The sequence below is a fragment of the Protopterus annectens genome, chromosome 2.part1 (genome assembly GCF_019279795.1).
Source record: "Protopterus annectens isolate FY-2018-M chromosome 2.part1, PAN1.0, whole genome shotgun sequence".
Classification (NCBI taxonomy): Eukaryota; Metazoa; Chordata; order Ceratodontiformes; family Protopteridae; genus Protopterus; species Protopterus annectens.
The window spans coordinates 317,096,894-317,123,469 of record NC_056729.1 but is presented as its reverse complement, the minus strand read 5'-3'; positions in this window follow the sequence as shown (position 1 = coordinate 317,123,469).

The following is a 26,576-nucleotide window of genomic DNA, read 5'->3' as shown; positions in this document are numbered from 1 at the left end:
AAATAGCCTGCTTCTCATTTATGTACTTACATCCTGTATATTTTGTTCATTTATGGCATAGTCCATTGATATGATTTTATTATTTTGAGTGTGGGAGTAGTTGCTGTAGTTATTGTAGTTGTTTATTTTTCCCGTGGCAGCTTGTGGTTTCATGCACTGTTTCTGTTTGGATGTCAGTGGTATATATTTAATATATATATATATATATATATATATATATATATATATGTATATATATATATATGTGTGTGTGTGTAGGTTTATTATCATAATGCCAACAGTGTGAATAGCTTCTTACCACTCATTGAAAGTGATAATGTCGAAAATGTCACTTTCACAGTCAAAATATCGATGCTGGTATGACTGAAGTATCTCACAGAATTCTACTCTGTGTGGGACCACTCCATTGGTTGTCGAATCAGGAGACCCAATGTCAAATTCACACAAAGACAGCCTCATTCTATATTGTGACTGTCAGTAATCACTGTTTTCTAACAAACTAGTCAACAGTCCGGAGAAATGCACATATGATAGTTGCAATTATGATAGTAAACCATATATACATATATATATATATATATATATATATATATATATATATATGTGTGTGTGTGTGTGTGTGTGTGTGTGTGTGTGTGTGTGTGTGTGTGTATATATATATATATATATATATATATATATATATATATATATATATATATATATATATATATATATATATATATATATATATATATATATTTATTTTACATTTGTTAACTAGGTAGAGTCCAGCTGGGCATGTAGCCTGTTTTCAGTGGAGACCCGGGGAGAAAAGCTCCATAACAATAGTAAAAAAAATTACAAACTTTTTAAAAAGATTTACAAACAATATGCAAAAAAGTTAACAGTTACCAACAATCACGATTTACAAAATGGGAATGTAAAAACAGAAAACATTACATTTCCTAAGCTTTACTGCAGACAGTAATATGAAACTCATTAGATATATTTAACTAAAATAAACCATTGTGGCATTTTCATTTGGTAGAAGTAAGTCAAGGAGAAGACAGCAGAAAAGAAATATTTGATTGATGGCATGAGAAACTAACCAGGAGTATTGCATGAGCATAGCCATTGTTGTGTAAAGTATTCCTTTAGGGGTTGTTTGAAGCTATGACTATTTGTGTTTTCTAGGATATTCTGGGGTAATAGTTTACACTGTTAGGCTACTTTGAAGGAGAAGAGAGAGTCACCAAAGTAATTATGGGACTTGGTTACCTTGAGTATAAGTTTATCGGATGATCTAAGGGTCCTGGGGTTGGTATTTAGTTGCACTAGGTTGGAGAGTGCAGGGCATTTTTCAGGTTTGTGGATAATACAGTGGGCAGTGGTGAGATGATTGAGCAATAACAGATTGGGAAATTCAAGCCAGTGTAATTTTTGCAGAGCAAGGCAATGATGGGTCCTATTGGGTATATTAGCAGCAAACTTTGCTATTTTATTATAGCAGGAATCAAGTAGATGTAAATCAATCATGCAGATCAGTGAAAAGTTGAGAACAGTAGAGGAGAGTCGATAGGAGGTAGGATCCAGCTGTGACTAGTCTGGCATTTTGAGTAAGGAAAGGTTTGGCCCTGTATAGAGCACCAAGTTTGATGTGAGCTTTCTTAATTGTGAGTGATATGTGTTTGTATCCAAATCAAGGAAAAAAGGTCACACATACAAACCATTCAGTAAAAACTGCAAGAAAGACCAGACAATCTAGAGTTTTCAGTGTGCAAAACCTTAAACCTCCTGTATTTCAGGTCCATGGAATGCATGCAGATGACCTTTAAAGGGCATGCCAGTGTTTCAGTTACATTGCTTCTGAATGCTCATGACTTTTTACTTTCAGATAAAAGAAACAGGAATCAAATGATAGATTCAGTGAATAAATGAACAAACAAAGCTAAATAAGGTGAAAAGCTATGTGCAAAAATTATATCAAATAGGGAGAAGGTATTCAGACAATTAAAATAATACTGAGGAAAACTGCCACACAATAAACTGCATCCAGTCAGGGGAAAGATATCTGAAAATTAAAAAAGATAAAATGTTTGGCCTGAGTACACAACAATCCAAGTAAAGCAGACCACATATAACTAAGAGATGGCATATGACAAACCAAGCAACTTAAAGGAGAATGAAGAAGGTCACAAAAGTGTTTAAAAATCAAGTCAAAATGATGCAAAAGACAGTCCCTGGGATTCAATAAACTTCATGCAAGAATAGCACTACTCTTGCATGGAGTGGTTCATGTCCGTATAGCAAAGTAGCACACTTTGCATATTCATGAAGGCATGCTGCTGTTCAACCTGCACAGGCAAGAGCCATGAACGAGTGCAGGGGGCATGTTCAAGTAGTGCATGGACATTGAACACACCCCCTGCACCCAGAAAGTGCTGTACAGCACTTTCTAATAGGATCTGGCATAATATTAGAGAATTACTCTAATATTATGCCAGTATTTTGGTGTCATGGACACCAAAATGAAATAAATGATCATTTCAGTGTTTACGGACACTGAAATGCACACAGTATCAGACAAACAATGCAGGGGGTGTCTGACAGGTGCTTTGACACACCCCCTGTATTATAAAAGTGCCATACGACTCCTCCGTAAACTGCTAAAGCAGGAAATGTGTACAATTGCACAAATAATGGGGGATAAATCCCTGAAAAGGGACACAACATACATATTGCCCTCAGAAACTTAGAAAGTTGATAGAAATAATTACAGAAAGATAGAAGTCTGAAAGCAAATGTATGCCAATATTCGCTGACAGCAGTCCATGTGGACAAAGGTACAAATAATGGGGGGAAAACAATAAAATAGGGACATTTCTGAAAAAATTGTCCTCACACACTTAGAAAGTTGATAGAAAACAGGATATGTATTAGCAGGAGTCTCTGAAGGATAGGAGCCTGAAAGCCAAATGAATGCCATTATTTCCTGATTGCAGTCCTAAATGACTTGTCAGAACACCACAATACTCACTTATATAACATAAATATGGACAATTTTTAGATATTGCTCTTACAAGCTTAGAAAGTTGATAAAATTACAGGCATTGTATTTGCATGGCTTTTCTGATGGATATCACTGAAAATGGGCCACAAGCCCAGTTGGACAAACCCGGTTAACAAATTTCAATAATAAATAAATAAAATAATAATATAATAATAATATTATCATTTTTTCTAGGTTAAGGAATGCTTAAGCGCAGCTAAGCGGGTGTGCGCGTTATGGCCCACTGCTTACCAAAGCTTAAACATCCCATAGGAGATAAATACAAATATACAGGTAAAATTTCCAAGCTGAGATGGTGTAGTGGTTAAAGTCCCGACTTTACATGGAGGTGTTAACAGTTTGAGTACCAAGACAGGCAGCTTATTTTTCTACGGGGAAAGTAGTGTTAAAATTATTTTTGTATAACATGTGAAACCACCCATGTACACACAAGTGTCCAATACAGTATAATCACACTCCTTGCCAATGTAAGGAAAGCACATAGAGGGATGTCATGTAAAGTATATGATATGCACTTAATATATGAAGTCAGTCCCTTGATATATTTATAAAATTAAAAGTGAACAATGGTTATCAATGCTCCACTATGCTTAGCAAGTGTAACCATTGCTAATATGTGAATGCTAAGTAGCAGGTAGCTCAGCTAAGTGGATTTATGCACACTTAAATATTGCTCAACAACTTCTCCTTTAAGCAGTGTTAAAACCAGCTCAGTGAGGTTGCACACTGCTTAGCAGAGCTTAACCTTTTCAAAATGGCCCAATGATAGCAAAGGGTGGGAATATCACACTATTTAAATGGTTCAGTTGGGAATACAGCCATAATCTGTTATAGCCCATCTGTGCAGATCCAATGGCTGGTGTTGGAGAGGGAGTGCACTTTTGGGTGCAATGTTGGAGCATTCGGGAGTCCAGGGTCATGGCTGGACTCCTAGTTAAAAACCATGAGGAGAGACTGCTGCAGGGCCAGTACCAGAGCTCCCAATACATAGCGGAGGCCTGGGACTGTTTCGCACATGACCTCACCAGTGCTACTGCATCCCCCAGACTGGTGAGCAGGTATAAGACCACTATGCTGACCTAAAGCATAAGAAGGGGGCACTCTTGGACCAGTGGATCCAAGATGGATGGGCCCAGAATGCTCCAGTAGTGTGTAAGTATCACTATTAAGTAGTTTGTAACAAATACTAACCTGAGAATGTGATAGATATGCATAATGTGTGTTTTTCTCCCCTACAACTGCAGCAGAGAGGGCTTGTAACATGGAAGCACATGGTGACAGACTGCTGAGGTTGCACTGACAGGCTGGTGAGTACAAATCTATTTTGCAGTATTTTGTTAAAATAGCTAAGAAGGAGTACATTACTTACTGCTAATAGCTATACTGTTACTGTGTGAACTGAATAAATAAAAAAGTATGACTGACAAATATGGAAGTACAATAAAGACCTTTAAAAAAACTGTTGAGTTTATTCTGGTATATTGTTGTAGACATATATAGAATGTATACAGGTTCTTCACAGCACAAATGGCTGTGACAGCATACATTAACTGAGGTGCATCTGTGAACAAGCTGTTAGGAGAAACCATAGATGCTGTAACTGTAAAACAAGATATAAATGAAATGTGAAATATATACTGCACTAAGCTCTGAACTCTGAATAGTAATATGGCAAGTTTCAAAGTTTGTTTCATCCAGCATTGCCTTGTGTTAACCTTTGCTTCCCAGGTTTTAGTAATCCAAACGAGTAATGGACAGTACAAGAACTATGTGTCATGCATGCATCACAGAATTACAAGTTCAGACTGTCTAACCAAGAAACTATTAGGCAGAAACCATTGAAACACAAAACATCAGTTCCCCAGTAGCTCAGAATGATGAGAAATCACTTAGTTGTTACTTTTGCACACCCAGACATGGTTTGAATCCAGGGAGTGGTACTAAGATGTGTGCATATCTACGCACAAGGAATCAGGAATAAATGTAAAACAGTCAGGTGGTGTTAATAGATATTTTCCTCACAGGTTTTACAGGTCAGTAAATGTTGCCTGTAGCTGTATGAAGGGTATACTAATAAACTGTGTACAACTGTTCAATTTTCCCACCACATGCTTACAAATGACATCAGGGAAGGTACATACAATAGACACTCTTCCCAAATTATACCTCTCAACTGTACAGATATTCACTGAATGTCCAGATATTTGTCTCAGATCTGTGGTCCATTTTACATAAAGTAGTGGTGTCATGACAAATCGGTGGCAAACTATTACAGACTGAAATTCGAAAATAATGATAGACCTACAAGTGTCAGAATTCATATCCATCAGAAAAGCAATGCAAATGCAATACTTGTAATTGTATCAACTTTCTAAGCTTGTAAGAGCAATATCTAAAAATTGTCCATATTTATGGGCCTTTGTCCCACTTGTATGTATGGCTTTGTCCAGATCTCATGCTCTAAGAGTTTGTGGGATATGTTTCCAATACATGTCTCTCATGTGTCATCCTGTCACAGCTAGTAGTCACTGCTGCAAATAATCCTGGACACAGATAGGGAACCAGTTGATGTATGCTTGTAGCACACTCATATAGCAGCTCAGGGTACCCCTCCTGTGCCAGATATGTAACCCTGACATGTATGAGTCCCCTCTAGTCTTGTACCCAGAGTTGTCACAGTTTGCCTCATACCATTCCAGACTGACAGTTTAATAGGTATGTTTGTACTACAGAAGCTATGGCCAAAGGTAGATGTAAAGTGAGGGCAGACCCATCAAGTACTGAGCAGTACTGTTGTGGAAAACAGAAGCATAAACAGTTGTTAATGGATTTTTTGTCTCACCCCCCCATCTGCATCAATAATTATTACTCATATACTATGGGTATGTTGTTCTCCAACCCAATGCTGTGACTTGTGTTATATTTATTGTTAATATGTTTGATTGCTTGCATGTTAACAGATATTTTTCAAATACCATTGTTGGTGGCCTGTTGCCATCAAAGTTACTGGAATGCTATTATGATGCACACTATTGTTCCATTTATGCATGTGTTCTGTTTGCTATGCAACTGTTTCACATCTGTTTTATGGGGTTAATTGGATCACTCATGCATGCTGTTATAACTAATCTTGACATGTGTTGTTCATGACTAACATACATATTTTGTAAAACCTCAACACCATAGTGTATTTGGGAAGGCAGATGCCAGTGGATCCGCCTATCCCACCTCATCTGGCCATTGCACTGGGACTCAGCATGTCTGGAACCCAATTCAGATCTCCCTCGTCTCCTGGTCTTGCACCACCTTCAGGTGGAACCCTTGCAGGGGCAAGGCCCCCCAGGAGCGGGTGTGGACAGGAGGCCATCGCCCACAGTCAGGTCTGGGGTTTGGTGCTCAGCACCCTCTGATCCAAGTTTGGAGAGCAGCTGCACCAAATTGAGGGCTGCCTGGCACACGTGGTGGGGCAGGCTACCCCTCCTGTACAGCCGCCAACACAGGCACCTTTTGGGCAGTGTAGGCACAGTGGTGACTTCCCATGGGAGGGGATCTCAGTCCCACTGTAAGCATATGGGGACCCATGGGCTTCTGATTCCCAACCACCCTCCCCGTCAAATGTGTTTACACCCATGTGTCATATACTGCCACTGTCTGCTGTCTTGTCTGTCTTTCTACCCAACCTTCCTCCCCAGATGTACCTAGAATCCTTCCCCAACATCACATACTCACCTTACAAGAAAAAGAAAAGAGCATCTGTCCCAAAAACAAAAATCACCCTATACATAGCTATCCTTTTCGCACACATGTCCACTGGACACATGTAATCTGGTCCAACTGGCTTGACAACACATTTCTGTTGTCCTCAACCCTCTCTCTGGAGTTTGAGTGTCCAAATTCACCTCCGAATTCTGTACAAATGCAAAGCTGTTGCTGTATAAGAAATGGACAGCTATGGACCTTCCCTACACCCATCCTGCACATCCAGAGCTATCTTTCATATTGATTTTCCCTCTGTGTGCCCCTTTTTCATCACTTTCCTATCACCCATTTTCTTTTCTTTTAAAGAAATTAGCACAGGTGTAAGCAACAGTAAGTGGGAGTAAATGAGTTTGCCCGATGCTAAGTGAAACCAAAACAGATTAAGCATCTGTACATTTATCAGTGTGTTGGCATTGCTTAGTGTCATGCAAACCCATGCAGACCCACTTACAACTGCTTAAAACTGCTTTAATCACTCTGTTTCCATCAGCCACTGTTCTGCCTAGAAACAAAATAATCAACCCTCCTAAGTCTCAAACCCAGGGCCCTGTACACCATAGTCAGAGCAATGTGCCACTACATCATTTGAGTTGTAAGGATTAATGATGCTTTTTCAAACATATCATACAGTAGAGTCATTCAGCAGTAGGGAAAAGATTCTGTAGAATCAGTCAGGTTTTGTATATATGCATATACACATGTATATATGTATGGAGATGTATATATATGGAAAAAGATATACATAATATAAATAGAGATATGTGTATGTATATATATATATATATATATATATATATATATATGGGTTCATATTAGAACGTCGACAACTGACTATGTCGACAAGTAGCCCTGCAGCACGAAATGAATGAAACCTCACACCATCGAAATTGCAAATAACCGACACTTACTCCATCAACACGACTTCACCGACAATCCACTTTACCGACAATGCGCTACACCTACATCGCATGTTACAGGTAACGGGTATTAATATATGTGAGGTAGGGGATGTAGTTATAATGTCAGACTGAGTGACATAGGTTTATAAATACATCCCCTACCTCACATATGTTAATACCCATTTCTTGTAATACGCGATGTTGGTGTAGCGCGTTGTCGATGGAGTAAGTGTCGGTTATTTGCAATTTCAATGGTGTGAGGTTTCGTTCATTTCGTGCTGCAGGGCTACTTGTCGACATAGTCAGTTGTCGACGTTCTAATATGAACCCATATATATATATATATATATATATATATATATATATATATATATATATATATATATATATATATATATATATATATACACACACACACACACACACACACAAATATATATATGTATATATATATATATATATATATATATATATATATATATATACATATGCTCATAACATGTAGAGGAGTCATACCTCAGAACCATACCTCTCAACCTCTTAGTGCCAGAAATCTGGCCAAAGGCTGACCAAATGGGGGGGGGCAATGGGCCAAAACTAGGGACATATTTTAAATATTGCTCTTATATATGTTGAATGTTGCCAGAGTGACAGAGTTTGTTTCAGCATACATGTTCTGAAGGATGTGAATTCTGAAACTGAAATATATGTCATTATTTACTGTCAGAAATCCTCAGATCATCACAGTGATTTACCAGAGAAATAAAAATAATGAAAGAGGAAGAGCTAGACAAAAACCTGAGTTCACCACCACGGCTATAAAGTTCTAAAATTCTTCCTTTATTGAAGTATTAAAACCAGTTAAGTAGATAAAATCAGACTCCCAGATTGTTATTTCAAAGCATGACAAGCGCTTTCGGCAGGATTGCCTTCTTCAGATCGTAAAGTACTTTGAGTTTGGTTAACTAGATATATTGGTATTAACCAATCAATTGATTTTAACCAAATTCATAGTACTTTACGATCTGAAGATGGCAATCCTGCTGAAAATACTTATTGTACTTTGAAATAACAATCTGGAGTTTGATTTTATCTACTTAACTGGTTTTAATACTTCAATAAAGGAAGAATTTTGGAATTTTATAGACGTGGTGGTGAACTCAGGTTTTTGTCTAGCTCTTTTGCCTCTTTACTGAGACGCCTGTAGCAGTTATAGATTTTTTTTGGTGTTTCTATAGTTAGAGTGGGACTCCATTCCAGAGATATGCGTACTCCAGTCCAGGGTTTAGTGTGCTACAGCCATACCTCTCAGGAGTACACAGGACTTTCATCAGGGTACTGGGTTTGTTTAGCAGACATTTTCTGACATATCTGTAGTCTGACACAACAATGTGTCATTACCTAGTGCCAGACATCCTCAGATCATCACACTGCTTTACCAGAGGAATACTAGTTGTATGATGCATAGACAAATATTATGAGGGGAGCTATGTGCATTCTTGCCCTACAAGGCCATTTGTAAGCTGTGGCTACTGCCATTTGAGTGATGACGTGCTGTGTAAACAGTCCAGCAAGTTGATGATATACTGGCTGGTGATCTCCTGCTTGTGTGATATTTTTCTAACCTGAGTTGTCATATCCTTGTGTGGCCGTACTTCTCAACTGTACATTTTTTGGCAGGTTGTCCAGGTGTTTGGCTAGAGGTTTCATCCTATGTAAACTTATGTTTTTATGGCAAGTTAGTTACATATAATTGAAGAGTGATGTTACAAAATAATGACAGACATTACTGTTTCAGACTACATAACCTTCAGACAATTCCCGCTACTGCAAACCCCTCACCCTACCAACTTTTTCAGTATGTAAGGGTGATATTTACAACAAATACCTATCATTGTGCCTTTGTTCCAGTTTTATTTTTCCCTTGTTCAGACATCTTACTGTCAGAGGTTGGGAGTTATGGGTGTGGGTACAGAGTGCATTCTACTGTGCAGGCATGTCCATTATATGTAAAAACAAATATAATAAAAAAAGGATCATTGAGAATAACCACTGGCAACAGTACCAAACAGCACTTATATTCACAAAAGCCTTAGCACCTCGGCTACACATCCTTCAAGATGTCCATTATATGTGTAGTACATTCCACATAGCACTATGACTTCCAGGTATGTCAGTGACAGAGCAGTGGGTGTCACTGACATGCATAACAGTTGGCACTGCAGTTATCTGCACTTGGCCCTGTCAAAGACAGTATTGTACCCACAGCACTACAAGACAACTGCCTGGAGAACATGCTGGCCACATTCGGGCGGTATTAACCACGCATACACATAGCTCATTGAACCCTGCATATTGTGGACAGGCAACATGTTTTCATGTGTATTGGTACAGCCCTGCCAATGTGTGCTATGCTACTATTGCCTTGCAAACATACATGTTACTGCATTTCTGTGGGTATAGGGGGAGCATACTTGTCAACTGCACACATTTGCTCAGACTGTGCTGAGATTTGCTTTAAATTTTGGTTCCATTTACCATACTATTGTGCCCTGTAGTGCGGACTAGAAGCATATCAGTAAAGAACATAGGTCAGATTGTAATGGCATACATTTGAGTTTCAGCTTTCGTACCCTTCATAGCCTTACTGCAACTGCGAGTCTTGCTGTGCTATCACTGTGTGAGTCTGTAGGGGGGTAATTTGACATTGCTGCCATTTATGTGCCTTTACCAGACATTTCTCTCTGGTTTTCTACAGCTGACTTGTTGTGTGGGTGAGGGGTGGATATGGGACCCCCACACTGTCATCCATGCCTGTGACCTATGATCCCATAGTTAGTTGTCCCCACACATATACTGCAGTGGGATTTGCCACCTTGGATACTACTGCATAGTGTGTGAAGGTCAGTTTTGAGCAGACATTTCCTGGTATCCCACATAGCTGTCAGTTGTCTGCTGCTATCCCAGTAGGCCATCCCATTCCCTTGCATGCATGCATTACCATAGATATGCTAACAAAACATACTAATCCATTCATTTATTGTTAAGAAGACTGACTTACCTTGTGCCTGCAGCAGGTGTGAGGATGGTGCTTGAGGGCTGCCTATGTTGGATGCACACAGTACACTACCTATACATGGTAAGTTACAGGTAATGTGATGTGGGTGTCATCCATTTTACTGTGTGTGTGAGTCAGTGAGAGGTGTCAGTCCCTGGGGTCCAAGTCCCTACAGTGTCAGAGTGTGTCTGCTATGCGTTGCCTCTTTGCCAAGGCCTGAGTACACTGTGCACACCTCCGTCTGTCTACAGGAGCAGGCTCAGAGCCCTCCTCCTCTGAGTCCATCTGTGAGGATCTTAGCAATGGTAATGGGCTGTGTGGCCCATCCCCATGCTGTTCCTGCTGCAGCTATTTCCACAGGATCAAATTGTGTAGCATGCCACATCCTATGAACATGTGTCCACATGTGGCTGGAGAATACTGCAAGGCTCCACCAGAAATGTCAAGACAGTGGAACCGTGACTTGGACATCCCAAACACACACTCTATAATGATCTTGGTTTGTGCATGTGCCTTATTATGGCATTTTTGTGTGGGTGTGTGTGCATTTCTGATAGGTGTCATCATCCACGGCTCCAGTGCATAGCCAGCATCCCCCACCAGATGGCCATACGAGATGTCCCCACTGGGAAATGCCTGGTACAGCTGTGATCAATGCCAGATGTGAGAATCATGATAGCTTCCAGGGTTGCCAGCACACACATTCATGATAATGCCCTGGGCATTGCACACGACCTGGCTGTTGATAGAGGGGAATATCTTGCAGTTTAGGTAGGCCCTACCCTGTTCACTGAGTGGTGCTATGATGTGGATGTGTGTGCAGTCTATCACACCCACTACCTCCAGGTATTCTGCTACAGACATACATACATACATACAGACTGTAAGTTTTTTTCATAGTTTATACTGTTGTGCTGCAGATGCTGCCTGTATGATTGGCTGAATATGATGCATTCCAACTGCTAGCTATGTAATTTATTCTTGATTGCTTTTATTCTGCTATTTTCCTTTTTTTTCCCCCTTCCCATTTCCACCCCTTTTAAGCCCCGAGGCATGCTGCACAAACCCGGTGCCCAAATGTAAACAGTCCTGCAATTTCCATTTTTTTTGTTTGTTTTAGACCAGGTGGGGGCCATGCATACACATTTAGCTAATGTAAACACGAAGAAAGGGCCCTCCCTGGATGTGAGCACACTCTTCATTTAATGGAATAAGTCAATACAGCCTCAGACACACACCCTTAAATGTGCTTAGCTCAGCTTATCTGGGTGCCATAGGGCTCCAATGTGCTTACACAATGCATGACACACCCCCTTTTCATGTCTGTTGCTCCTCCTACTTACACGATCATGTTATAGCAACTACACAGTTAGGTGAAGTTTGGCATTTAGAAGATTTTTGTATTTCAGTAAATTCCCCCTCATTTGCATACCCCACTGCCTTAGTCCATAGTTACTGCACTACCCCAGAGCCTTTCCCCTTAACAATCACTGTTCCCTAGTATTGTTTTGATTCTGCATGCCATAGACTATAATGGAAAAATGCAGATTTCCATTGAAATTGAGTTTTCACATTTTTTTTTTTCGGCATGATCCTGTTTGCGTGCTGCTGCCCTATTCTTAAACATCTGAGATCAGCCAAAAAAAAACTTTTATTTTTATAAAAATGCAATACTTTTCCATGCCAATGGCCATATATTTGGCCACTGACATACCAAAAGTTTTACTTTTTGCAGACATGTATTCTTGTAACCAAATACATTTCTGCAACTAACACTATTCTTGCATGGATGCCTACCTGCTTGCTGAATCACCAATTTAACTCGTTTGCATGGTTTTCACCATCAAATGAGGTAATTAGCATTATGCAGTGGTGTACATGCAGGAATAGTGTAGGCAGGCTCATGCATGTCAAAACAGCAGTTTACTGGCTTGTTCAGCAGCCATATTCCATGTAGGAGCAGCTACACTGTTCTTGCACAGTAAAAAGAGGTCATTGAATCCTGGGGAGTATATGTACCCAGTCTTTGAGATTGAAAATCATTACATAATTAAAATAATCATTAATATAATTACAATGTGTCTCTAGCCTGGAGCAAACTCCCTGGTTATATTAGAAACATCCCAAACACAAATAATTTCAAAAGCCAACTAAAACTGTTATTTTAAACACAAGAACCTGCCCATGTCTAGTGCCTAACTGATGCCTCCAACTTCTCTCACCTTTTTTCTTTCTTACTTAGGTTCATTTTATTAACTTTATGGTTACTTTTCCTATGTATCTGCCTTTCTCTTAAATTTAAGTAGTTATACTCATGTAGTAGTGTAACTATTTACTATCCAGTATACCATAAATATATGTCTTTTGTATGATGGTCATCTGTTTTTGGTAATTTTTTACTGTTTTTCTGTAAAAATTGACTTTAATCAAATTTTTATTTCACATTCTATGCCTCTTTCGTAAATTATATATTCTGTACATTTGATATTGGCTTACATTTATTATAAGATCATCATTCTATTTTCTTTTTATAATTGCATTTTACTTAATTTTTGTGCATATTCTATCCTTTATTTTTTTACTTTTACTATATTGTATAACTTATATTATATTTATCTTTGTTCAATTAAATTTGTATGTAATTGTTTTGGAGCTTTTCTCCTCGGGTCCCCACTGAAAATGGGCTTCTAGGTCAGTTGGACTAACCCAGTTAACAAATGTCAAATAAATAAATAAATACTTTATAAGTAAAAAACTGGCTCAAGGACAGAACCCACATGGTTAGAATTGCTGGAGCCATGTCAGACTCCAAACCAGTTACAAGTGGTGTCCCACAAGGCTCAGTCCTGGGACCTCTCTTGTTCGGTATATATTTCTCGGAGGTACAGGCCAACACGGAAGGACTGTGGCTGACCAAGTTCGCAGATGACTGCAAACTGGGTGCCATAATCGACTCTCCAGCTGACACAAGCACCCTCCAAAAGGGCCTCATAGAAACAGACAACTGGCGCCAGAGCCATGGCCTCAAGCTAAATGCCAAAAAGTGTATAGTCATCCCTTTGGCAAAAACAAAGTGCCCACAAATTACCACATAGGTGGTAATCCATTAAGTACAGAAGAAGTAATTAGGGACCTGGGGACCCAAGTTGATAGCAATCTCTCATTTGACAACCACGTGGCCAAAGTGGTTAGAAAAACATTTTATATAGCCCACCTAATCATGAAGGGATTCACATCTAGATCAAGGGAGGTCATCGTGCCTCTTTACTCATCCCTCATCAGGCCCATAATTGAGTACAATGCCCTTTTGGGATGTACCTTACCAGACACCTGCAGCAACTGGAAAGACCCCAAAAGTACCTCACCAAGAGGATCAAAGGGCTCAAACAGATGCCATATGCTGCCCGGTTAAAGAAACTCCAGCTCTACTCAGTGGCATGCCACCTGTTCAGAGGCGATCTGTGCCTGACATATAAAGCCATGTCCAACCCGGAATTAATGGACATGCTGCACCTCAGAAAATCCAAATCCCATCGAGCTACGTGCTCAAGAGACTTGAACCTCAGCACTGAAATAAATAGGACATGCTGGAGGGACAGATTCATAACCCAGAGGCTCCCTTCACTCTGGAATAAAATCCCAGTCCAGGTTAGGCAGAGTCCCTCATTGACTCTCTTCAAGAGGAATCTTGATGAGTGGATGGGAGATCGTAGGTTTACCCCGGGTATCATTTCTGTGTCACTGTTAGACAGAGGCACAGTATACTAACCTCGAAAAAGGGCATAGCAAAATAAATTTAAAATGGGTGGCAAAAGCCAAACACATTCTGGCTAGGCTTATAAATGCCCTAGGGCAGATAGCCTAGTATGAACCTATGAACCTATAATAAAATAGTAATACAATACCTAAAATAATAGCAAAACTAATGAACAATGAAGATAAATCTTATGAGTATGGTGCCTTTATTAAAGTTTAAGTAAGGTAATAGCATATCAAAAACTACAGCAAATCAGTTTTAAAATAAATACTTTCAACTCAGCAAAACAATTATCTATTATTAAGCAAAAATATATATAAATGAAAGCAGGATTTTGGTAAAACAAACCAGAATTGCAAAAATAAATGAAGAAATGCCAAACCAACAGGGCTAAAATCCAGGAACTTTAATTGATAAATCCAAAGCACGGAGAAAATGGAAAGTGCATTCACTGTGACCACACCGCTTCATCAGACAACATTAACTAAAAACTGCAAGTCTTATATACAAAGTGTGACCAATAGAAAGGCCATTAATTATGATGTCATCATATGTTAAAAAAGTTAAAAATATATTTTATAAAAACACACATATATATTATTATAATATTAAGACAACTGTAAAGTCTATAAAAACATAGAACATTTGTTAAAAACATATAACAGTGCCATTTAGTAAGTGACTAATTATATTTATGCCTAAGTCTATGTCCTTTTAAAAAAGGTTTTAATGATAAAACCCAATTCAAACCAGGTGGTTTCTCAGCATTTAATAATAAAATCCATTTTTGTTCTATGGTTTCAGTATGATTTTTCAAATCACCTCCTCTTAGATTAGTATCTAAAATTTGCAAAACAAAAGACCTAAAGGAGTGTGTGGAATCATGATTCATAATATGTGCTGCTAGGGCATTGCCGTCTTTTCTGTTTTTTTATGTCTCTCTGATGTTCTACGATTCTATCTTTAAAATGTCTGTTTGTCTTGCCAACATAAAATGCATGACACAGTTGACAAAAAGAAAAGTAAACAAGATCACTGGTTTTACAGTCAGCATAAATATCAACATTAATAGTGAAATCTAGAACTGGGTGTGTATAGGACAGACTGGTAAAAATAAATTTGCAGGCTGAACAAGATCTGCAGGGAAATGTACCAATTCTATCAGATGGTAAATTCCATTTCTTATGTATGTTAGGCTTATGACAAAAGTGTTGTTTAAGGGATTTGTTATTTCTAAAAGAAAAATGCGGAGTGTTCCCTATCTTATCTTTTAACTCAGGTACGCTGTTAAGTATCTTCCAGTTATTTTTATAATATCACAGTATTGACTTATGTCACTAGAGTACTGTAAAGGCACTCTAAAAACATCACTGATAGAGGCCTGTTGCTGTCCTACAGCATGTGTATTTGTAATAGCTTTAAAATGTGGCCTACATCTATCAAGTCTCTGCATCCATGCCTCTGAAATACAAGTATCTATTTCCAATTCTCGGTATCATCTCTCTAAAAAATCCTTCTTCAAAGATTCAAGAGCTTTGTGTGCAACTGAATCATCATTATGAAGTCTAAGTATTCTATAGACCTGTCCTTTAAGCATACTTTTCATTATATGCCTAGGATGCATACTGCTCTTATGTAAGAGGGCATTCCTACGTGTAGGTTTTCTATATAGACTGGTAAGGACAGAATCAAGATCTGCTTTATCTAGTCTAACATCTAGAAATTCTAAATGCTCAGAAGAATGCACACATGTAAATTTCAGAAAAGAATTAGTGATGTGTATATACCTCATAAAATTGTTTAAGTCATCAACAGTGTTTCCCCATAACATACAAATATCGTCAATAAAATGAACATACCAAAGAAGGTGCTCTGCAAATGTATTATTGTATGACAATAAATGATGCTTCTCCCATAGCACCAAAGCTAGGGTTGCGTAGCTGTTGGCACAGGCAGTGCCCATGGCTACGCCAAACTTTTGCAGAAAAAATTCCTGTTCAAATATGACAATATTATTTTCTAAAACAATCTCTAATAAGGAGTAAATAAGTTTTATATTGTCATCAGAAAAACCTTCTTTATCATGTAGAAACTGCCTTACATTATTTATGCCCCAGTCATTAGGGATGACCATAAATAATGACTCAATGTCAAGCGCAACAAACATATAGTTACCATTGATAGTCAAAATTCTATCATTTAACCTCTCAAGGAAAGTTTTAGTATGCTTCAAAACAATGTCACACAATTCTAACAAAGTGTGTTAAGTCTTCTCTATGTAAATAGACAATGGTTCAGTGCAACAACCAGTACCAGATACTATTGTCCTCATGGGTGGAATGACACAATTTTTATGAATTTTGGGTAGGCCATAAACTGTAGGAATTAAAGGATAATCAATATTAAAAATTTTAAAAAGATCTTCAGTAATTAAGCCAGTCATCAGTAAATCAAATATCATAAAAGAAACTTTTTCTGTTATACCATGTACTACATGCTTAGGAATACATTTATAAGTATTAGTATCATATAAAAGTACTCTCATTTGATTATAGTACATTTCTCTATCCATGACCACAATACCACCACCCTTATCAGCTGGTCTAATTTCCAAAGCACATGTATTTTTGAGTTCTTGTAATGCAATATAGTCTTCTGAAGACATATTGGAAAGATTAGCCCTAGTACCATGTTGGAACAAGTCTCTAAACTCTTTTTCACACATATCTATAAACATCTGTATAGTAGGATGAGGTAGAGGTATAAAAGTGCTGGATTTCTTGAAAGGTTTATAAACATCATTATTAGCATCAAAATACATAGTTTTCAAAGTTAATGACCTACCCAGCAACCTTAAATCTTTTAATAGTTCAGCTGGGTCTGCATGTTTAGATGGAACAAACGAGAGTCCCTTATTAAGCAATTCAACTTGTGCTTGTGTAAGCTGTATGGAAGAAATATTATGCGCCAAACCTGCAACTAAAATCCCCATTTTTTCACTACTTGTTGAAACCTTTCGGTGCTCTGCTTTCATTGTAATCTCCCCTTCTGACTCATACTCCTCGACCTGTTCCTGATGGGAAGAGGGTTTGATAAGGAGAAAGTTGTCTGCATTTTGTTGCCTAAAAAATTCTTATTTTTCATGCCATTCACTTCCTCCTGATGTTGTGACATAAGAGGATGTGCTTCCATCTGAACAATATCCCTCGTTGAAGTGCTAGGTGCATTCATATCTGTGCTGTCCAGTTGTAGAATACTAGAAAAACTAATTACACTCTGCTTAGAAGGAGAAATGTCAATCCATCCCTGCAATCCACTTGCAGAGGTGCCTGCTTGACCATTAGAAGCAGAAGGAACTGCACTAGTCAGGTCATCTCTCATTTGCTCTCGAGATATCTGAGTGGCAGCAGTGGCTGCCAGTGATATAGATTGTTCATGTGGCCAAGAAAAGACTGCATTAGTTTGAAAATCATGAATGTCTCGCTGTAATTTCTTGATTTTAGCTGATTGAAGGCGTTTTTCATATAAACGATATTATCATGTAACATATCCAGTCTGTCAGCTATAGTGTTTAGCGAGAATTTATTATTAATACGCTTCTCCATTTCTAAGATGTCAGTAAACAAATCTCTTTCCATGGGTAGAAAGAAATCAAGTAGGTTAACATATTCTATGTTTTTATAGACTTCACAGTTGTCTTAGTATTATAATAATATATATGTGTGTGTTTTTGTAAAAAATATTTTTAACTTTTTAACATATGATGACATCATAATTAATGGCCTTTCTATTGGTCACACTTTGTATATAAGACTTGTATTTTTAGTTAATGTTGTCTGATGAAGCGGTGTGGTCACCGTGAAAGCGGTTACCGTTTTCTCTGTGTTTTGGATTTATCGAATAAAGTTCCTGGATTTTAGCCCTGTTAGTTTGGTATTTGTTCATTTATTTTTGCAACTATCTATTATTGCAGACTATTCCAAGACAGAATGAAAAGTGAATAATCAGATATCGAGTCATTCTATGAATGTACTTGAAAGGAATCTGAATTGTGTAGATACAAAATAATAAAGGCATTGACAAATAAATGTGACTGGCTTGATATGTTATTATACAAATGAAAACATTTATCAGGTGACACATGAAAATGAAGTAGCTACCAGGTAAAGCTGTCCACATACAGAAGGATACTTCTCATAATGCAACAACAGAGGAAAATGATTATATCATTCTAAAAAGAGAATGTGGTAGAATGAAAAAAATCTGAGAAAACCAAGAAAACTGATATCATGTTTATGGTGGCATAGATAACAGAATGGATCTATGAGTCTCACCCATAGTTACCCCTGAAAATCCAAAGGAACCAGGAGCAATAAGAATATTTATAAATATGATAACAACAAGAAAGGCCAAAGAGAGAAACAGAAAGAGAGAGAGAGAGAGAGAGAGAGATCAGACTGAAGCTACAGATGATATAATCAAAAAATGTTATAAAGGCACACCTCTCAACCTGCAGGCATTGAAAATACAGACAGAGACCCTTGTAAAATAGGCACATTAAGCTAAAAATCTGGACATCTACTGTCTGTAGAACACAATAGGGACATGATGTCACACATTACATTTTAGCGAGTTTTGATCCAATTGCTCGGTGTTATGCCCAAAGAATCTTAACAATGTGTAGGTAATTTTCAGTTCTGTTCAGTATCTTTGAACACAATATTCCAAAAGCATCATCAGACAAAATTTTATACTGTACACTTTTATCTAGCTTAAACTAAATATTTTGCTTTTTAATCCTCAGCCTTCCTTGCCAATTTATGCTCTTGACTCAACTTCAATATCTCAGCAACCACTCAAGTTACACATACACTGTCAGCAGCATTTTATACATTTTGCTGAGGGCTTTCATATGACGCTAAGGATTTCTGTCTGTGTTACTTGGCTGTTGAGATATTTAGAAAAATGTGAAAATTATATCTGCATAAATTAATATCATAAAAACAACAGTTAATATCTCTTTACCTGCACTAGACAGAAGTCAAATATTAATGCAGTCGAGTTTGCCATTGTGTAAGCTTTAAGATGATATATTTTAAAACCTTGTACATAGCATAGTTTTGGAATTATTGATGCAAATATGAACAAGCAATATCTGATGCCTAGAGGTGCCAATAGGAGGTTACTTCAGATGCACCTGGAGGTGTCACTCGGATGTAAGAAATTAAGTAGAATGTTGAATGTATTTAGATGTTCTGCTTTAAGTAAGTAGAGATTGAGTTCCAGGTTTTTTGTCGATAAAAATTTTTATTAAGATCAAAACTAAAACATATAACTGTTATAAAATAGTTGATAAGATTTGTTGATACAATAGATAAAAATCGAAAATATTAATACAAAAACAAGAATAAAAAAAAACTATTTACAAACGTGTTCACTACCTATAGATGGAGTTTGCTATTTAAATATAAAAAAAATAAAATGAAGCTAGATTAATTTTACTGGTTTACCAGTAGATCATTTATACTTTTCCAATAATTGTAAGTTGTTGTGTTCTCTGATGATCTAGCTCTGTCATAATTTCAAATTTAGAGACTTCCATGAGAAGATCTTTAAAGTTTTGAAAAGAAGGGATTTGAGAGGATTTCCAATTTTTAGTGATTTCTTTCCTGGCAATAGATAGAACAGACCACATAATTTAATTTTTTTTGAATTTACACAATTTGGGACTGGAGTGTTAAACAAAATAAGTGATTTATTGATTGAAAAATTATCTGTAAAGATAGCTTGTAGGAAGTTATTGATGGCATGCCAAAATGTCTTTAAAAGTTGACAATCATAAAATATGTGTGCCCAATCCGCATTAATAACTTTCTTACATCTCCAGCAAAAAATGTTTTCTTTAGATCTCTTGTTGACTTTAAACAGAGTAAGAAATGATCTGTTCAAAAATCCCAAGCAAAAATTTTCCATTTATGTGAGGATGTAGTTTTATGAGCTGATTGGAGTATACATAATTTATCAATATCTGAAGGATACGAATTATTAATGGTAATAAAAGATTTCCAATAATTTTCTGAATGAATATCTAAGTCTGATTTTATTAATTTGTATATGTAAGAGAGACTAATTTTATTAGAATCATTCTGTTGAATGAGAACCATTAAATACTGTATTAGCCTGGGGAATATTGTTTTAGTTGTAGAAGGAATAAGATCAAGCTTATCTTTGATATATTTCCTAGCTTTTTGTAAGTCAAGCCAAGAGGATGAATCAAAATTATTCTCTTCAATAAGAATATTAAGTGATTTTTAACTCGTTATTATTCATTATTTGATACCAAACTAGTAAATGCTTTTGCTTAAATAAATACATTTTATGATAATCTGTAGTGAAGATGATATTATGAGTATAGGCTATAGGGAAAATAAGAAATAGCCAGTATTCATATAATTTGTGTCTAAGAATAAAGTTTTTGAAAGATTTCAAAATTAAAATTATGTAGTTAGATCTATATAATTGAATGTAATGATATGAAAAAAATTCTTTCAATCTCCAAATAAAAGTATTATTTATTCAGTTTAACATATTCATTTCAATAGTATTATTAGGATTTTGAGATAAACAAAGAATATAATCTTTCCATTTAGCTGAATATTTACTATCTATAAAAAGAGTAATATTTTTAATTACGGCTGAAATAGCATAAAATTCTAGATTAGGCAAAGTTGAGCATTTGAATAGATAACGTAGCTCTAGGTTTAATTGGATGACAGAGGAACTTATTAATGAGAGAATTAAGCTTTTTAATTACTATATGGGTAGGGGTATAGATATAGACTGTATTATATACAAGATTTTTAGGAAGTAGAACCATCTTTATAAGTGACAACTTTTCTTCCATTGACAATCTTATTTTTAACCATGAGCTTGTTAGAGATGCTATTATTTGAATACTTTTGTTGAAATTTATTTTAATGTATATTTTAAGTTATTAGAAATAATTATACCTAGATATGTTATTTGTTGAGTTTGAGGTACATATTTCTTAAAATTATCTTAAATGTTGAATTTGTTTGACCAACTAAGAGAATTTGTGTTTTATTGTGATTAAATCTAAGACCTGAGTTTTTCTGAAACTTGTCCATATTAATAAATAACTCTGTCAAGGTAGGATTTTTATTCCACAAAGTAATCAAGATGTCATCTGCAAACATTTGTATTTTTGATGTTTCATTAAAACCCAAATCATAACCTTTAATGATAGTATTATCCCTGATCAGATTAGCCCATGGTTCCATACTTATGGTGAATAAAAGGGGAGATAATGGTCAGCCTTGTTTGGTTCCTTTTCCAGTAGGTATAAATTGTGAAATATAGGAGCCTATTTTGACATATGCTTGACAACCAGTATAAAGTTGGGTAATAAGATTTATAAAATTTTTGGAAAAGTTAAGTTCCCCCAGTAGAATAAATAAATAGTCCCAGTTTATTGTGTCAAAAGCACAATTTATGTCTAAGCTAATTATAGTTAGGTTATTTTTAAAGTTCTTAACTGATTCTATTAAGGTTAATATTCTCTTAATGTTGTCGTATGAGGTTCTGTTAATAATAAAGCCAGTTTGATCAGAGTCTACTAAACTAGGAATTACATTTTTGAGTCTATTTACATAAATAGGCATAAACATTTTGTAATCTGTATTTAATAAAGAAATTGGTCTGTATGAATTGCATTTGGTAGGATCTTTATCCTGTTTTAGAATAGGAGTGATAAAGGTATATTTCCACAATGGTGGAATTACATTTTTAGTTTGGGCTATACTGAAAACTGAGTGTAAAATTGAGAGTGCTTTTGTAGGTAAAATTTTATAAATTTCAGGGATGATACCATCATTACCCAGGGCTTTGTTTTGTTTTAATTTGTTAATTTGCACTTGAATGTCATTAAGGGTTATTTGTTTGTCTAATGATTCAACTTGTTGAACAGTTAACTTTTTTGTGTTTTTATTAATGAATGATTTTATATCAGTTATGGGGTTTATTAACTCAGTAGACTGATTAAGTTTAGACAATATTCTCTAAATTCATTTAATATGTTACGAAGATCAGAAACCTTTTTCTTTTTTTCAGGTGAATAAAGTTCCTTAATGTGATTAAATGTATTCATTCTTTTAATTTTGTTGGCAAGCATATTTATGGATCTAGGGTTTGATGAAAAAGTAATAAATTTAAACTTCTCTAAACTAATCTTTATCTTATGATCTAAAATCTCAAGATACTTCTTATTTAAAGAATCTGTATTTTTTAATAGTTTAATCTTCCTTGTTTTTTAAAAGGAGTATATTCAAATGATCAAGTTTTGTTTGAATCTCTTGTAACTCTTTATCCCATGTAATTCTTTTTTATATACCAATCAATTATCCTACCATTTCATTGCGTCCCATATGAAAATTTCGGAAGTGTCTTTAGTGGTATTGAGTTCGATAAAGTTTTGAACTTCTGTAGATATGAAGGATTTAAAATCATTCAAATTAGAGATGTCGGCTGGAATCCTTTTTATCTGATAATGAGCAACTAGATAAGTCAAAGGTTATAGAATTATGATCAGAGAGGTGACATGCAATCACCAACATCAGATAAAGAATCAACTAAATTATTAGAAATAAAAGCTCTGTCTATCCTTGAAAATTAGCTATGCCTGTGAAAAAAAAGTATAGAATAATAATTTAGTATCTGCATAGTTATTTATATCTCTCAAACAAAAGGAATCAGTAAATTATTTTAAAAACCTGGCAGTGGATGAAATCCTCCTATTTCCAGTGAAGGTAGAGTCTTTACTATCAAAAATACAATTAAAATCACCAGCTAGAATCCTGTTGCCTTTTGAAAATTGAGTAATGGGTTCTATATGTTGCTGTGCTGTTTTAAGTCCAAAGCCAGGAATCCAATATATGTTCAATAATGTAAATATTTTACTATTAAATTCTGTTGTGACTGATGCTGCCATGCCTTTATTATCTTGGTATGTATCTATTATTCTAGGAACAGGGAGTCTGTTATTCCATAATATTGCAACACCTCTTTTTTTTTACATGTTCAGAACTAACTAGCAGAGAGAATAATTTAGAGTGTAATTTGGTAATGTTATCCGATATCAAATGGGTTTCTTGTAAGAATATCAGTTGAGAATTTTGAAGTCTAAGATATTTAATTAAAGATCTCCTCTTGTTTGGATTGTTTAAACCATTCACACTAAGTGATATGCAATGTAAGGAAGTCATGATTTAAATTGTTTGCATAATAATACATTCTAACTCTAAGTGTTAGTTGTTTGACTGCTAATATATAAGAGATAGATATAGGGAACACAGCAATAATTATATAAAATAATATAATAAGGTAGTAAAACCAAAGATAAGTTTAAATAGTGGTCATTTATGTGAGTTGTAGTGAACATCAATAACGATATTTTCAAAAATATATAACACAAACAATTAAGAAAAAAAACCCAAACCCTTCTGGAGTTAAAAACTCCTAATTTGAGTGACATCAATCACTCAAATTGTCTTTCAAACTAGCAGCAAATTACAGTCAGGAACTGCCTAGTTATGATCTTAGATGTATTAATACAGTATGACATAACAAAAATCCAATAAACCATTTATTAGTGGTATATAGTACTATGATACTACATACTAGAAATAGATAATGAATAACGATACCAGTCTGTTAATAGATACTGTAATGTTTGTAAAGGCATAATCTGTAGCAAGATGTAAAGACAGTACAAGAGTAATAGAAATAGAATATTTCTGGGAATAATAAAAAAAAATATGAGACTAAAAACTAGTCAACTACCTTCATTATATTCTATCTTACTCTTCCACTACCTATAACATGTTACCACATTTCACTATGACCACGCTCTGAAATTAATTGTAAATTTCATGAAGCGATGAGTCAAGAAAAATAGGTTAAAGAATGTGGTAATTAATAAACAACATTAAAATTATCATTCTAAAAAAAATAAAAAGACATTTCAGATAAACTGTATAAAAGACAATGCCATAAAATATAACTGTTGTATCAGTTACATTCTAGAAACAAAAATAAAGATAATACCATAAACAATAAGATACTTAATTATGTCAGAATAAGAAGAGAAATGAAATAGCTTTGTTAATAAAAAATGAATAATTTGTTATGTATTAAACAACATTGCAGTATGCAACCAAAACAGATATATTAATTATTATAGTATAAAAAAGAACAAACCAATGCTTGTTTCTATTCTCTTTTTCTTCTTTTCTCCTCCCTCCCTTCCACTTTTAAAAAGCCATGTAATTAAAACTTATATTGTTGAGATACGACAGTATGTTAGCAAGTTAGTATTTCTTTTTTTTAAAACTCTACTTTTCAAATCTTCTTTTTTTTATCTCGCATTCCCCATCCTTCCTTTTCCTTTAAAACAAACAAAAAAATGCACAGCAAAACAATAAGAATGGATTATAAAAAGTATTAAAACTGATAGTGAAAATAAAATAAGCAACAGTTCAATTTTATATGTATATATAGATGATCAAAGTCCAAGAATAATCAATACTTGTTGGACTAAATATAATACCTTGCTATATGGATCTCAACTTTCTTTAGTTTTCCTTCTTTCACTCTTCCTCATGACATTCTACTGTCCTTTCCCTGCTCTTCCTCTAACAGTTCTGTGATGGCTTAGTATTGTTATTTAGATCAAATGGTCATAATGTGATGAACAAGTGACTGATAGGTTGATACTAACAAGATGGCATTCAAAAGTTGCAGATGACAGTAAATAAGTATTGTTTTGATCTTCCATTTAGATGAATGATAAATCATACATTGAGTGCTTCGATAAAGAGGTCGGAGTGCTGATGACGTCATTCTGCATTGGAAAGTCAACTAACAGCTGATCTTCAGTCAACAAACTTGAACAGCTAGCTGGAAGCTGCAGCGGGACAAAAGGTGAGCCAGACGTGCAGAACAACATCCAACAACTCCAAGAAGTGCTCGAGACATCACGAATACAACAAGAGGAATACACAAATGTTGCCGCATGAACCAAATCCAAGCACTAATACACAAGATAGCAAAATGAAGCAAAAAAAAAAAAAAAAAAAAAAAACAACAAACAAATAAACCTGCAAAGAATCCCACAAGAAAGTCCATGGCCAACACAAGATCTCCCCATAAACAATGGGATACTAAAAAGATAGCATCCATCAAACAAATCTAACAAACCCCAGTGTATAGACACAAAAGCCCATTCAAATAGCTCATCCAACAATGCTAATCCATCAGCAATACATCAGAGCTAAAAAACAAAATAGCCAAGACCCACAAACTTTAAAAAAGGAAAGAATCACTCAAACTGAAAAAAAAAACCAATAAAAAGTAACAACCAGTACACCACAATGCATAATGCCCGCTCCTACATACCGAATGTAACTGTAAAATAGCAGTGTAACCAACCAAGTAACCGCTAGTTGCAAAGGACAAGATATGACCTGTCAAAAGCAGGAGAACATAAATTCCTTCTATCTTATATGTGAATGAATTATATCATGTGAAGGAAATTCTATGTCAAGTTAATGAACTAAATACTAATATTATTAGATCATAATGTAACTTGAGGTTAATAATTGAATATGAAGCAAATAGCATAAAATTAAGTAGTTCATAACACAAACCAGTGACGAAGGAAAAAATGCAATTACAACACTCACCTGTTGAACCATTTTCATCTCACAAGACATCTGGGTTATGTAAAAAAAACAAAATAAAATATAACTCAAGTGATTTATTTATTTTTTTAGTTTCTTTTTGTGGTCTAGAGATTTCCAGGAACCATTTTCCACTAATCTCTTGAGGTTAGTGGAAGCCCAGTCCATATCTATTTTATCCAGGATTTTATTTGATTTTATATATGCGATGGCTGGTTCAAGTTCATCAAAAATCTTGGGACCGTCTTGAAGAAAGATTTTTAGCCTTGCTGGAAAAAGTAAATGTGTTTTAATT